This window comes from Gorilla gorilla, chromosome 3, assembly GCF_029281585.2.
Source record: "Gorilla gorilla gorilla isolate KB3781 chromosome 3, NHGRI_mGorGor1-v2.1_pri, whole genome shotgun sequence".
In the NCBI taxonomy this organism is placed as follows: domain Eukaryota; kingdom Metazoa; phylum Chordata; class Mammalia; order Primates; family Hominidae; genus Gorilla; species Gorilla gorilla.
In genome coordinates, this window is record NC_073227.2 from 143,220,859 (window position 1) to 143,234,959 (window position 14,101).

Consider the following 14,101-nt stretch of genomic DNA (forward strand, 5'->3'; position numbering starts at 1 on the left):
ATTAGCCTGCAATATTTTGGTTCTATTTAATATACTTTTAACTATTTTTTAATGAATATGAATGTAAAAATAATGTTGAGTTAGAATAGAAATATCTAACTGTATGATTAAAGTTGAATCACTTTTAAATTTGAAAAAGCTTCTTGTCTTCTATTGTTAATGCTCCTAGAATCTCATGTTTGAGAACTAATGTTCAGTGTAGCCAAAACCTAAATCTGGGGCTATATGTTGAATGTTTTAAAGTCACTAGTAGAAGGGCAATTTGGTGGCTAATTTTAAAGTACATAAAGAGTATTAACAATAATGAAGTGTCATTTTGTTCCTGGCATTCTGTGTGTGTGTGTGGTGTCAAAAAAGTATCTGAAGGGGCCTGTAATAGAAAACCTAGTTCCTTTATGATATACACAATCTAGCTTGAAATTTTAATGCATTAAATTCATAAAACATGAAGAGCTTAAGCTTTGCAACACTTAATTGACACATGCATCAGAATAAGTTTGGAAAAAAATGAACCTTCATACATTTTGACTTCTCTGTTTTCTATTTGATAACTTTGGTATTGCAGTTACTCTTTTTTGACACAAGATGGTGATGTTCACCTGAAATGTTTCCTGAGTACAGGCTCTACTGCGTTTAGAGGCTCCCCCTTATTTATCCAAAGAGCAGCTTAAAGAAATGAATGAAACTGGCTTTGCTTTAAGAGATAATAGTTGAAGAAAAGCAAGAGAGTGTGTCCTCTTTTATAACTGATTTAACAAATAATGATTCAAATTTAAGTGTGGGTTTGTGTGAGTTGAGGATTGGGGAGCGGAGAGCACTGGGAAAATGGAAAGTTGAACAGTGGAGAATTAGCAGTCATTAGGTATGCAGTATGCATTAAGTCTATGCCATGTGTTTTACATATGATATCTAGTTAATTTTAGTCAAATATGAGCACTTTACGTGTATTTTACACAATACTAGTGCATTCCTTGTTTAATTGTGCAAGTTTAGAAGTGCGGTGTGTGTTTGTTCTTTCTTAAAAAAATTATGACGTATCATCAGCCAGTGTAGTAGCTTTATTCATAATTTAAGTGATACTATCTGTTTCATTTTTAAAAATACACAAGTTTCTTACATATAGTTAAATATATATTTAACATAGTATCCAACAATCTCAGTCCTAGGTATTTACCCAAGGAAAATGAATAAATTGTCCAGCAAAGACCTGTTTGTAATGTTTATAGCAACTTTATTCATAACACCTAAACAACCCAAATGTCTACCTACGTGAATGAATAAATAAGTTGCAACATGTCCATACAGTGAAATACTACTCAGTCATGAAAAGGAACAAATTATTGATATATGCAAAGATGGATAAATTTCAAAAGCATTATGCTAAGTAAAAATAGTCAGATATAAAAGACTGTACACTATACTGACATTGTGAGGATTGCAGGGACAGAAATCAGTTCGGGGATCTGAGGGAGGAAATTTCACCACAGAGCAGCAATGGAAAACTTTTTGGAATGATGTAGATATTCTATATCTTGGCTGTAGTGGTGATTACAGGACTGCATATACAGGGATACCTCGTTATATTGTGGTTTATTGCACTTTGCAAGTAGTGTATTTTTTATAAATTGAGTATTTGTGGTAACCCTGCAAGTCCATTGGTGCCATTTTTTCAACAGCATATTCTCACTTCACATTTTGGTGATTTTTGTAATATTTCAAACTTCCTCATTATTATTATTATCTTGATCTGGGATCAGTGATATTTAACATTATTATTGTAATTGTTTTAGGACACCATAAACCACACCCATGTAAGACAGCAAACCTAATAAACATTTTGTGTTCTGACTGCTCCAACAGCCAGCCATTTTTCTGTCTCTTTTCCTCTCTTTGGGCCTCCCTACTCCCTGAGACATAACAGTACTGAAATTATGCCAAAGAATAACCCTACAATGATTTCCAAATGTTCAGATTAAAGGTAGAGTCTCACATCTGTCACATTAATCAAATGCTAGAAATGATTAAGTTTCATGAGAATGGCATGTCAAAAGCTGAGAGAGGCCAAAAGCTAGGCCTCTTTCACCAAATGTTTAGCCAAGTTGTAAATGCTAAGGAAAAGTTTTTGAAGGAAATTAAAAGTGCTACTTCAGTGAACACATGAATGATAAGAAAGCAAAACAGCCTTATTACTGATATGGAGAAAGTTTTAGTGATCTGGATAGAAGATCAAACCAACTACAGCATTCTCTTAAGCCAAAGCCTAATCCAGAGCAAAGCCCTAATGCTCTTCAATTCTGTGAAGGCCGAGAAAGGTCAGGAAGCTGCAGAAGTTGGCAGCTAGCAGAACTTGGGTCATTAAGTTTAAGGAAAGAAGCTCTCTGCATAACATAAAAATGTAAAGTGAAGCAGCAAGTGCTGATGTAGAAATCGTAGCCAGTTATACAGAAGATCTAGCTAAGATAATTAATGAAGGCGGTTAACTAAACAACAGATTTTTAATGTAGCAAAAACAGCCTTATATTAGAAGAAGATGGTAATCTAGGACTTTCATAGCTAGAGAAGAGAAATTAATGCCTGGCTTCACGCTTCAAAAGATAGGGTGACTCTGTTGTTAGGGGCTAATGCAGCTGGTGACTACGTGGAAGCCAGTGCTCATTTACCATTCTGAAAATCCTAGGGTCTGAACAGTTATGTTAAGTCTACTCTGCCTGTGCTCTATCAATGGAAAAACAAAGCCTGGTTGACAGCACATCTGTTTCCGGCACAGTTTTCTCAATATTTGAAGCTCACTGTCGATACCTATTGCTGAGGGAAAAAAAAAGATTCCTTTTGAGACGTTACTGTTCATCGACAATGCACATGGTTACTCAAGGCTCTGATGGAAATGCATAAGGAGAATTAATGTTTTTGTGTCTGCTAAAACAGTACCTATTCTGCAGCCTATGGATGAAGGAGTAATATTGACTTTCAAGTCTTATGATATAAGAAATATGTTTCTTAAGGCTATTGCTGCCATAATAGTAGATATGGGCAAAGTCAACCTCCTTGAAAAGGAGTCACCATTCTAGATGCCATGAAGATCATTCATGATTTATGGGAGGAGGTGAAAATATGTCAACTTTAACAGGAGTCTAGAAGAAGTTGATTCCAGCCCTCAGGGATAATTTTGAGGGCTTCAAGACATCAGTGGAGGAAGTAACTACAGATAAGGTAGATATAGCAAAAGAGCTAGAATTAGAAGTGGAGTGTGAAGTTGGGACTGAATTGCTGCAATCTCATGATCAAATTAGAATGGATGAGGAGTTACTTCTTATGGCTGAGCAAATAAAGTGATTTCTTGAAATGGAATCTACTGGTGAAGATGCTGTGAATATTGTTGAAATGGTAACTGAGGATTTAGTATATTATGTAAATTTAGTTGATAAAACAGCAGGGTTTGAGAGGATTGACTCCATCTTTAAAAGAAGTTCTACTGTGGTTTACCCTGTCAAATAGCATTACATGCTACAAAGATATCTTTCATGAAAGGAAGAGTCAGTCGATGTGGCATACTTTATTGTTGTCTTTTTTTTTAGAAATTGCCACAGCCACCCCAGCCTGCAGCAACTACCACCCTGATCAGTTAGCTGTCATCAACATCAAGGCAAGACATTCCACCAGCAAAAAGATTATAACTTGCTGAAGGCTTAGATAATCATTTGCATTTTTAGCAATAAAGGATTTTTAAATTAAGGTATATTTATTTTTCCCCCATACATATGGTATTGCATACTTAGTAGACTATCATATACTGTAAACATAGCTTTTATATATATTGGTAAATTAGAAATTATTGTCACTTGCTTTATTGTGATATTAGCTTTATTGCCATATTAGCTTTACTGTAGTGGTCTGGAACTGAACCTGTAGTATCTTGGAGGTACGCCTGTATTTGTCAGAACCCTTCTAGCTGTAAAAGTAAAGAGATTGAATTTTACAATATGTGGGGTATACCCAAACCACACTAAAAAAAATTGTTTAATTCGGAACACAAAGGAAAATGTCAGCTTTATACTTCAGCAACAGTTTCTTTTCACTTGGAGGTAAGGCCTCCTGCTTCTCAGCTCTTTTACCAACCTTTGACTATCTTTTACAACCCATTTACACAGACCTGCATTGTTATTGCCTCAGTGGGCTCAGAACTACCTCAGCAAAGAAGGGGACTTGGAGTGTTGCTTCACCAGCTGGAAACCTCCATGGCCAGTGGCGCCTTCTGCTTGAGTACTGCTCGCACCCACTGAGCTTGTTCTGCCCACTCAGCCCAGCAGGCTGCACTCTGCTCGTGCTACTGGCCTTAATCCCACACCTGCCAAGGGCGAGCGAGGCGTGGAGCGGTGAGGGTTGCGTGGGCAAGTGAGCCCAGGTTCCTGCCACTATGCGCAGTCAGGCACACAAGCTGCTGCATGGGGTGGGCAGCTCCAGGCACTGATAACAGGTGCTGGCTCCATGCAAGGCTGTGGCTGGACCAGATGTACTGCACACATCTTCCACTCTGCACCCATGACTGGATGAGGGGAACGCAGTGGTGCCCAGAAGCTTGGAGAAGCCAGGAACCAGAGCCCCAAAGAGGGTGTCACAGCCCTGCCTCAGGGAGCCCCTAGGTCTGGGCTCCCCAAAGGGCTGCAACTCTTCTCCTTCTCATCACCCTCAATGTGGCAAGTCAGGGTAGGGGATGTTTTTGAGTTTTGTTTGTGTTACTGCTCTTTCAGTCCCTCCGTTTGGTGGGTGCTGAGTTCTTGTCCCGTGTCCAGGACCAGTGAGGTATGTGGACAACTGGAGGGTGAGCAAGGTGGAAAGGACCTTAATTGAACAACAGAACAGCTCTCAGGAGACCCAACATAGGTAGCTCCTTTCTGCAGCTAGTAGTCCTGAAGTCTCTCCAAGTCTGGCTGAGTCCAGGGCATTTTATGGGCTCAGAAGGGACAGAGTGCATGCTGATTGGTCCATGGGTGGCCATGGGCAGGCCCAGTGAAAGCACCCTAAGTTCTCACTCTGGGCCGAGGTCTCCACATGGAACTGGCAGCCCAGCCCCCAGGCTTCAGGCTGTCCATGTCTTGAAGGTGGGGTTTCACCAGGGACCCACCCCTTTGCACCCAGGAGCCTGTCTGCCTTCTGTCACCAGGAATGTGCCATCCATGGCCCCCCAGGCTGTTTGTGCCAAGGAGTGCCTGAAGCCCTATGGCAAACCACCCTCAGCCCTCCTCAGCCTCCCTCCCATGCTCACCAGTGCCCAAAGTCCAGAGGGGTTCAAGGTGGCTGGGGGCTGGCATCTCAGTGTCTCCCTGAGCACAAGCACACCCAGTTGAGTTGTGACAGCACCCAGGCTTGGCCACAACTTTGCTCCGCCCAGAGCCTGCGCCACAATCAGGGAGTGGCCAGGGAGCAGGAGCAGTCACTTCTGAGCCTGCGGGCGCAGGAGGGCTTCCCAGGCCCCCAAGAACACAAGGATGCCTGGGTGCAGAGTCACGGCTGGACAACTGCAGTTAGCCCCGCCCTCCCAACTCAGTAGGGGCCAGGGCTCCTGCCCGTTCGCAGCCTTGACGGCTTGGCGGAGCTTGCAACTCTAGCCGCACCTACCCAGTGCAGCGGGCGTCCTCACAGCCGCCGCTCCAGACGGGCCGCTGCTGCCATCATTACTCCCAAGTTTCGGGTCAGAAATAAGTAGAATTTTAGTGCTGGAAAGATTCTTAGAGAATTTGATTTCTTAATAAAAATTTGGCTAACTAGATATTTTACATGTAAATCTTTTAGAGAATTTATTCAGCAACAAAAATCAGTTATGTGTATATTGACAGTTTATAATCTAATTTTCATAATTAAATATAACTAAAATTATGAAAATGTACTTAAAAAAAAAAAGCTAGATTATACTCCTGTCTCCTAGAAGGGACAGTGCAGGTAAACCAGACCAGTGCCTTGTATCAATAATTATGTTTCATACCAAGTAATAATGTTTACCTTTTTGTTATGCCAGTAAAATTTATGGCCTAAAAGTTACATGTTGTTTCTGTTTACATCAAGATATTTGATGACAGACTTAGTCAGAGGTATGTTTTGTTATGAAAAAGACAATGATAAGCCAGTTGTAAAACGAGTGCCTTTTGGAAATGTTGATTCCAGAACTTTTTTTTTTTGTATTAGAGTACAAAAAAGAATATTTGTCATAGGATTTTATAAAAGTATAGTATATTCTATCTAAGTAGAAAGTTGAAGAAAATAGAATGCTAATGTTGGAGAAGGTGAGCAAAATTATATTTTTATGAATGTTTAGGATATTTTGGGAATTTCTAAGAGTTCAGCCTCTTTAATTCTATATTTTGGGGCTTAACGCATTTTTTTTTTAAATATGTGTGTTTTTTTAGAGGCTAGTAGAGGCCTGACATTTTGAGTTTAACAACTTTATGAGGTTTATTCTTAAATTCTGTATCAGACTTAATGTCTTTGAATTGTGTATTTAATATTTTGATATCCTTTTGCTACTGCATTTATAAACCAGAATTCAGTCTTTGATGATTGCATTATATTACTAAGTGATTTGGGTAAAGACAGAGGGGAAAAGAGAAAGACGGAAGATGGAGGAGGGTAGAGGGAGGTTGAAGTGGTATATGTGTGTGAGTTGTTGTATTTATGTTTTATCTTTGCTTGTTAGACAATTAGAATTGAAGTTAAACACTAGGAAATAGATGATAAGTTTATCTCTATACTCCCAGGAAAATTTAACATTAGAATTAAGGCATTTAGCTGAACTAAGCCAAGATTGGAAAACTACTGTGCTCTATGCCTGTGTTTAGAAATAAAGTTTTATTGGAACACAGCCACATTCATTTTTTTTTCTCTTGTGAGTGCTTTCGCACTGCAATGGGAGAGTTGAATAGTGCTATATAGACTGTATGGCTGACAAGCTGAAAATGTGTACCATCTGGCCCTTTATTACTAATTATAATATGTCTTATAGAAAGCTATTAGTAATTGTTAGAACTAAGAAATACTCATATGATAGATCTCTCTTATCTGAAGCAATAATAATATTGAGCCTCACAGGAAAAGATTATATCAATCATCTGACACTGTAGGTGCTCCAACCCATTTTCTCACTCTGGTTCTCCTTACCTCCTTTTATGCTACTCAGCTGTTTTTTTCTGTAGTGCTTATTAGTGTAGTGTAGTGAATATTATTACCACATAGTTTACTTATACACCATATTTATTATTGTCTGTCTCCCATTGCTCTAATGCAAGGGAAGCATTTTTGTCTATTTTGAGCAAGGATTTTTGTCGTATTTACTGGTATATTCAGGTACCTGGAACACATAGTAGCAGTTAGTATGAAATAAACCTGCCTTCTTATTAACTATATTAATCAATTTAGAAAGCATCAGCTTTTCGCTTGCTGGCTATATTTTGCTAATTCAAAATGCAAATAATTTGCTGAGCTAAATTGTATATCTTTTAATTTGTTTTCTCTGTTCTTCATTGAGAAAGTTAGTATTTTCTGTTTTTAACTTCTCACTTTAGCTACATGTAGCTTTTTCTTGGGGGTGATATGTGTTTAGTAGAAGGTAGTTCAGTAATATATTTACTGAATAGCAAAACGAACACTAAGATTAAAGCTCATGTTAACTACTCTGATGGCCTTGAGGAAGTAATGCTGAGAGTTTAATCACCATTAAGTAATTAAGAATAATTTCTCATAAAAGTTCTCTTCCTTCCAGTTATATTCATGACTGTGTTTTGGTGATAGTTGATTGCCCTGCTTACATAGTTGCAAAATTGGTAAGGAGAACAGTATTCTGCAGCCAAGTTTCCATGAGTTGATATTTCACATTCACATTCGTGACCTAAACCTGTATTCTGGCAGACAGTGAGAAAAGCCAAATGTTCTCGTAAGCAGCAAGGATTTTCTTCATGGAAAACAAAGAAGTAAAAATGTAATTCAAGCAAAACTATCATGTATATACTGAATTTTATAGGTATATCTACAGAAAATTAATATTTGCTTTTATGCATTTTATTACATGTTTATTTTGTTAGGTATTATATTTGAAGTAAAAAATAAAATACAAAATTGAATACATAAAGGGAAATCAGAAAAACCCAGAAATATTACTCTAAGATAATAACAATTATTACCACTTTTATTTGAGCACATGCACTATACCAGGCACAGCACACTGTGCTTTATGTACATAATCTGTAACTCTCCTGATAACCCTGCAAAGTAGTACCTCTGTTTACATTTTGAAGATGAGAAAATTACTGCTCAAAGAGATTAAATAGCTTGCCATGATTCAGGAACTAGTAAGTAATGAAGGCAGTATTGTAAGGCAGGACTTTCTGTCTCCCCAGATACCTTATTCTTTATCCCGTAGCATGTCATTTTTCTCCAGTATTGTCATGATGTGTCATCAGATGACTATACTTTTTATCCATGCTTTATTTAAAAATTTTACGTGTTAGAAAACTTACACTCTAGACATTTAAAATTTAAATTTTCATAACATAGTATGCTTCTGAATAACCTGAGAAGAATGTTACACAAAAGGAAATGGCTTGCTGATTCCATGGAGTAATAAATGCCTACCTGTTTTCATTTTGAAGTTGAAGCCATTGCTTCTAATTTTAAGCCAACCTGTATTTTTTTTCATTTTATCTTTTACACCTTCATGACATGTATTTGGCCTTATATAGCTGTGAAAATTGATTGTACAAATTGGTTTGAGCATAGGAGACCTATGAACACTTGTATTCTGACTTAGCATAGAGTTTTATATTTTCTGAGTAGCATAGACCCATATATTTTTGGACACCCCTCGTATTTTACATTTAATAGAATGATGAACATGATTCATTAAGCCTTTCTTTGATGAAAGACAGAAACCACAGAGCAATGAAGATATTGGCATTTCTGATAAAGTTTGTATATTAAAGTCTTATGGTAGCCTATGAAAAAGAGCTTGTTTGGAAAAATTGAGAGATTCAAGTTTTGTATTATACTTAAGTTTTGTCACTTCATCAAATGCCTCCCTTTCTATGTCTTATCATGAATTTATTTTTTTCCCTTTAATAGTAGATCAAATATAGATAGCCAGGAAAGAGTAAAAGGTCAGTTATGGTAATATAGTGAAGATGTTTCATTCATACTTTAATATTATACAAGTATTAGTTTTGTATTATACTTCTTCTTCTTCTTCTTCTTCTTCTTCTTATTATTATTATTTTGAGACAGAGACTCACCCTGTCGCCCAGGATGGGGTGCAATGGCATGATCTCTGCTCATTGCAACCTCTGCCTTCTGGGTTCAAGTCATTCTTCCGCCTCAGCCTTCTGAGTAGCTGGGATTACAGGCATGTGCCAATTTTTGTATTTTTGTGAAGACAGGGTTTCACCATGTTGGCCAGGCTGGTCTTGAACTCCTGACCTCAGGTGATCCGCCTGCCTCGGCCTCCCAAAGTGCTGGGATTACAGGTGTGAGCCACCGCACCCAGCTATACTTACTATTTTAGAAGAACTTTATGAACACTATTAATAATAAAATTGCCTTAAATTATTATCTATTGAGTGAATGAATGGCTGGCTGACTGAATGAATGCATACATTCAGAACTCTGGACTCCAAAATCTTTTAGAGTCTCCCTTTGAGTGGAAACTACTCTTCCTTGATTTTGGAAATGTTAAATTAAAAGATAGCTTACTATTGGTATTGCTCCTTTCTATAATTGTCAAAAAGAAGTTATAGTGTCCTCATAAAGACAAATAAGGAGATAAAGAAAAACAAAAATAATTGAGTTAAATTGTTAATTTTTGTTTGTTTTATGTGATCCTCAGATTCTTGGGATTAAAATTCAAGCAGGGATGCAGTCTTCTTTTGAGTTACATGTTAGAGTCTGTGACATTAGCATTCTCTATCTCAAGCAGTAATGCTACCAAAATGGTTCTTGATTTAAGGATGTGATTTCTTTTATAGTCAGTATTTTTAACATATCACATTTGAGTCTTGTAAAACTTAACTGCTTCCTTCTTTCACATATCAGTTTCTCTTCCATCAGAGAGAATAGTGATATGGAATCATTTTGTCTGAATGGTTGGCTAAAAGTACAAACTGTAGAAGGTCGAAACTTAAATACAGGATAATGAATTTTTTTTATATCTGATTCCCATTAGCATTAACATTTTTTTTTTTTCTGTTTCCAGACCATAAAAGTTTCTTCCAAAAGTATCCACAGGCACAGAAGCTCTGTTTAGATTTTTCCTATGTGCTTTCTTTTCTTGATATTTTGATTTTTTTCCAAAATGAGTTTGCTGTTTACTTTTGATGAAGTAAATATCTATATAAAATCTGAAGATTTTTATTTCTTGGATTTGGAGGGCAATTTGAACGTTAGATTTTAAAGGCTTATACTTAAGATGGCCATTAGTAGTTAAATCTGGTTTATAACTAATCTAGTGTAATTTAATTAATAGAGGTTAGTGTGGAGTCATTCATATATTTATATTTCCTGTTTCATATGTTTATAAATATTTGATGAGTATCATTGGCTTTTTTTCTCCAATGTGTTTGGATTCAAGGAATTAAGGGTCTGTATAAATACTTATTTTTCTGTGTGTGCATTTTCTTGTGTTTATTTTCACTGGTTTTGAGTTTGACTTAATATACACATGTGCGTTTAAAAAGATGATCTTTCCAAAAGCTTTGCTTAGGATCTGTGCTAGGAGGATGATTTAGATGGATGGAGAGGGCTGCTTGCTTTACTATTTATTTTCCCAGACAAATCCATGGAGACAGGCTGCTAATAGGATAGGAGAAAAACAACAAAAACAAATACAGCTTTTTGGCCTGGAACTGAATTGTATTATCTGTACTGTCAGTTAGAGCCTTTGCTCACTTACCCAGACAATCTCTACAGGGATTAAAGCTTCCTCCTGCATTTGTGATAACTTTCAGTATGCTGCAGCGTCATATCCAGTTAATATTAAAAAAAAAAATCTGGCTGTAAATAGTTACAAAATCCTTACCAAATCAACCTTTAGCAAGGGTGATTGTGCTGATTAATCAAACAAGATTGTCAATAATTAAAGGAAAACAGATGACTTGGATTTTATTTTCAGTTTTCATATGTAAATTCTTGCAGCCCTTCCCCAAGGTTGGGCCTGATTTTGTTATGGGATCTTTGGGGTGTTGCTTTTCTGACCAGCAACCTCTGTGGCCAGTGGTGCCTTTGCCTGAGTTCTTGTCCTGCATCTAGGAAGAATGAGGTACATAGACAAGTGGAGGGTGAGCAAGACAAAGAGGAGCTTTATTGAGTTAGAACAGCTCAGAAGAGGCCTGCAGTGAGTAGCTCCTTTCTGTAGGCAGGTCATCTCGTTGAGTGTTGAGCTCTCAGCAGAGAGGAGGCCTGGAGTGGGTGGCTCCTCTCTGCAGGCAGGTTGTCCCGATGAATGTTCAGCTCTTAGCAGAGAGGGTAGCTCCTCTCTGCTGCTGGTCATCCTGTTGTCTGCAGCTTTCAGCAGAGAGGAGGCCCTGAAGAGGGTAGACTCCTCTCTGATGCTGATCATCCTGACCTCAGCAGCTCTCAGCAGAGAGGGTAGCTCCTCTCTGCAGCTGGTCCTTCCATTGGCTCTGCTCTGCTCTGGCTGAGTCTAGGGCTTTTATGAGCCTCAGAGGGGAGGAAGTGCATGCTGATTGGTCCATGGGCCTGCGGTAAAGGCACCACAAGTCCCCACTCTGGTCCGCAGGGCTGGCAGCCTGGCCCCCAGCCTTCAGGCCTGCCCTGTTCTGAAGATGAGGCCTCACCAGGGACCTGCCCTGCCCCTTCCCTCCCAGGAACCTGTCTGCATCCTGCTGCTGCCCATCACGCCCAGGCTGCTCACACCCGTGCCAAGGAGCACCCACAGGCCAGCCCAGAGCCTCACTCAGCTCCATCTTGGCCTCCCTCTCCTACTTGGCATCCATAGTCCAGAAGGGCCAAGGTGGCAGGAGGCTGGTGTGTCAGTGCTGCCTGGAGCAGCACACACCTGGCCGGGCCACAACAATGCTGGGACCAGGAAGAGGCCAGGCAATGGGAGCAGATATCCCTGAGTCTGCTGATGACGGGGGACCCACCTGGGTACTCGAGAGCACCAGGAGACCCAGGCCCACAGCCACAACCCAGGCAGCTGTAGCTATGCCTGGGGAGCTCTCACCCTACCAACTCATAAGGGGCAGAGCTCCCACCAGTCCCTGGCTCTGCAGAGTGTGCAGCATTGACTGTGCCGCCTTCTCTGCATCTCCCACAGTGGTGGCAGGTGAGGTGCAGGTGGCATAGTGGCCCTGGCCAACCCAGCACAAACAAACCCGATGCTCCCAGGGCTAATCCTGTGAGTCCCAGTGGCAGCACCTTTGGCCAGGTGCTTGTGGGCTTTCAGGACATGGTGGGGCACGAGGTCGAGGCTGCAGTGGAGGCTCTGAGCTTAGTAGCAGGTCCTGCTACCTGTGCGAGGGTGGAGGTGGCACAGTCCACCTTGAGGACATGGGGCACAGGAGACTGTTGCCATTGCTGTTCTCACAGTTGCTTCTGCTATCCTGTCTGCCTCCTTGCAGCCTGGAGCAGGGCTCCAGGCCGTCGCTGGGCTGGGCTGCCGTCCAAGGCAAGGATGACATTGCCGCAGGTTCCCCCTGTGGACCTAGCTCTCGGTGGCAGCCTGGGGCTCCTCCTCGCAAAGCTTGAGACCCTGCCGGGGGGCACCTCTGGGAGTGGATCGTGGGCCCCAAACCCAGTTGTCGGGAGGGCCAGGCTGGACAGTCACTCCGACATGGGGTGGATCCTGGGGTTGCAGCGTCAGTGGCCCTGGCTGAGCCTCCAGCTGAGGTGCAGGAACTTGGAGCCCCCAGCAGGGTGGGTGCGGCGACAGAGTCGCTTGCCAGGTCTGGGAAGCGGGCGCCACTCCTGCTTTCCACCCCACACCCCTGAAGTACGGCCCCACTGTGCGTTCAGGCCCAGCTCCCTTCACTCTGTGCGCAGCTGCACCCCTGGGTCCAACTCTGCCTTGAGACCCCTCCATGCCAGACTGTGCTCTTCCCCCGCCTGCAGGTAGGTCGGCCCGGCCCCACCTCAGTGGATCCCAGGGTTGGGCTTCCAGGGCAGAAGGCCCCAGGTACCGTTTGCCTTGGAGTCCACCTGAGGATCCACAGCCTGCACCCCCACCTGCACCCACACCCGTGCCCCACCACAGCCGGCCCTGGCTGCCAAAGTGGCAGTGACTACTTTGGATGGCCCGCTGCTGCCATCAATTTGAATGGTTTATATTTTGCCGTCCTTGTTAGTTGAGAAGAAAAACATGGATGTATAGATATACAGTGATGGATGGACTAGCAGCTTAAGAGTCATTTTGAGGACATTTTTTAAAAAATTTTTTGAGATAGAGTCTTGTTCCATCTCCCAGGCTGGAGTTCAGTGGGGCAATCGTGGCTCACTGCAGCCTTGACCTCATGGGCTCAGGTGATCCTCCTGCCTTAGCCACCCAAGTAACTGGGACTACAGGCGGGTGCCACCACTCCCAGCTAATATTTAAATTTTTATAGAGACAGGGTCTTGCTTTGTTGTGCAAGCTGGTCTCCGACTCCCGGGCTCTCACAGTCCTCCTGGCTTGACCTCCCAAAGTGCCACCACACCCAGGCTATTTTGAGGACGTTTCTTTTTTCAGAAAAGTTATAAGTATTTTGACCCTGCATGAAAGTTTGGAATGATGGAATCGTATAAACAAAAACAACAGAAAGCCTCAAAAGATTTTTTTAAACCAAACAAAAATTATTGGAACCAGCTTTTACCTCAAGCAGTGAATGAGCTACACAGAAAGTTGATTTTTCTTTTATTAATGATTGCTAATAATGAGAATTTTACACTTTATTCTTCTCAACCTCCCTCCAGGTAGTTTTGGTTGTTACAGCTGGAAGAATGATACTGGCATCCAGTGGGCAGAGGTCAGGGATATTACCAGACATCCTATAATGCACAGGAAAACCCTCCCTGACCCACAATGAAACATTGTTAGCCCAAGTAATGCTGAGATTGAGAAACCCTGCTGTAA

At 41.0% G+C, this 14,101-nt stretch overlaps 1 protein-coding gene across 8 annotated transcripts in view; it reads left to right on the plus strand.

The window, feature by feature from the left end:
- AFG2A (AFG2 AAA ATPase homolog A) overlaps positions 1-14,101 on the plus strand; it is a 396,134-nt gene that overhangs the window by 177,879 nt on the left and 204,154 nt on the right. For 2 of the 8 annotated variants that reach the window (XR_010133493.1, XR_010133492.1), the window contains exon 15: positions 3,576-5,689. The exons of the other annotated variants lie outside the window; for them this stretch is intronic. The gene's annotated coding sequence lies outside the window, so the exon portion shown is untranslated. The remainder of the gene's footprint in view (positions 1-3,575; positions 5,690-14,101) is intronic. 8 annotated transcript variants of the gene reach the window in all.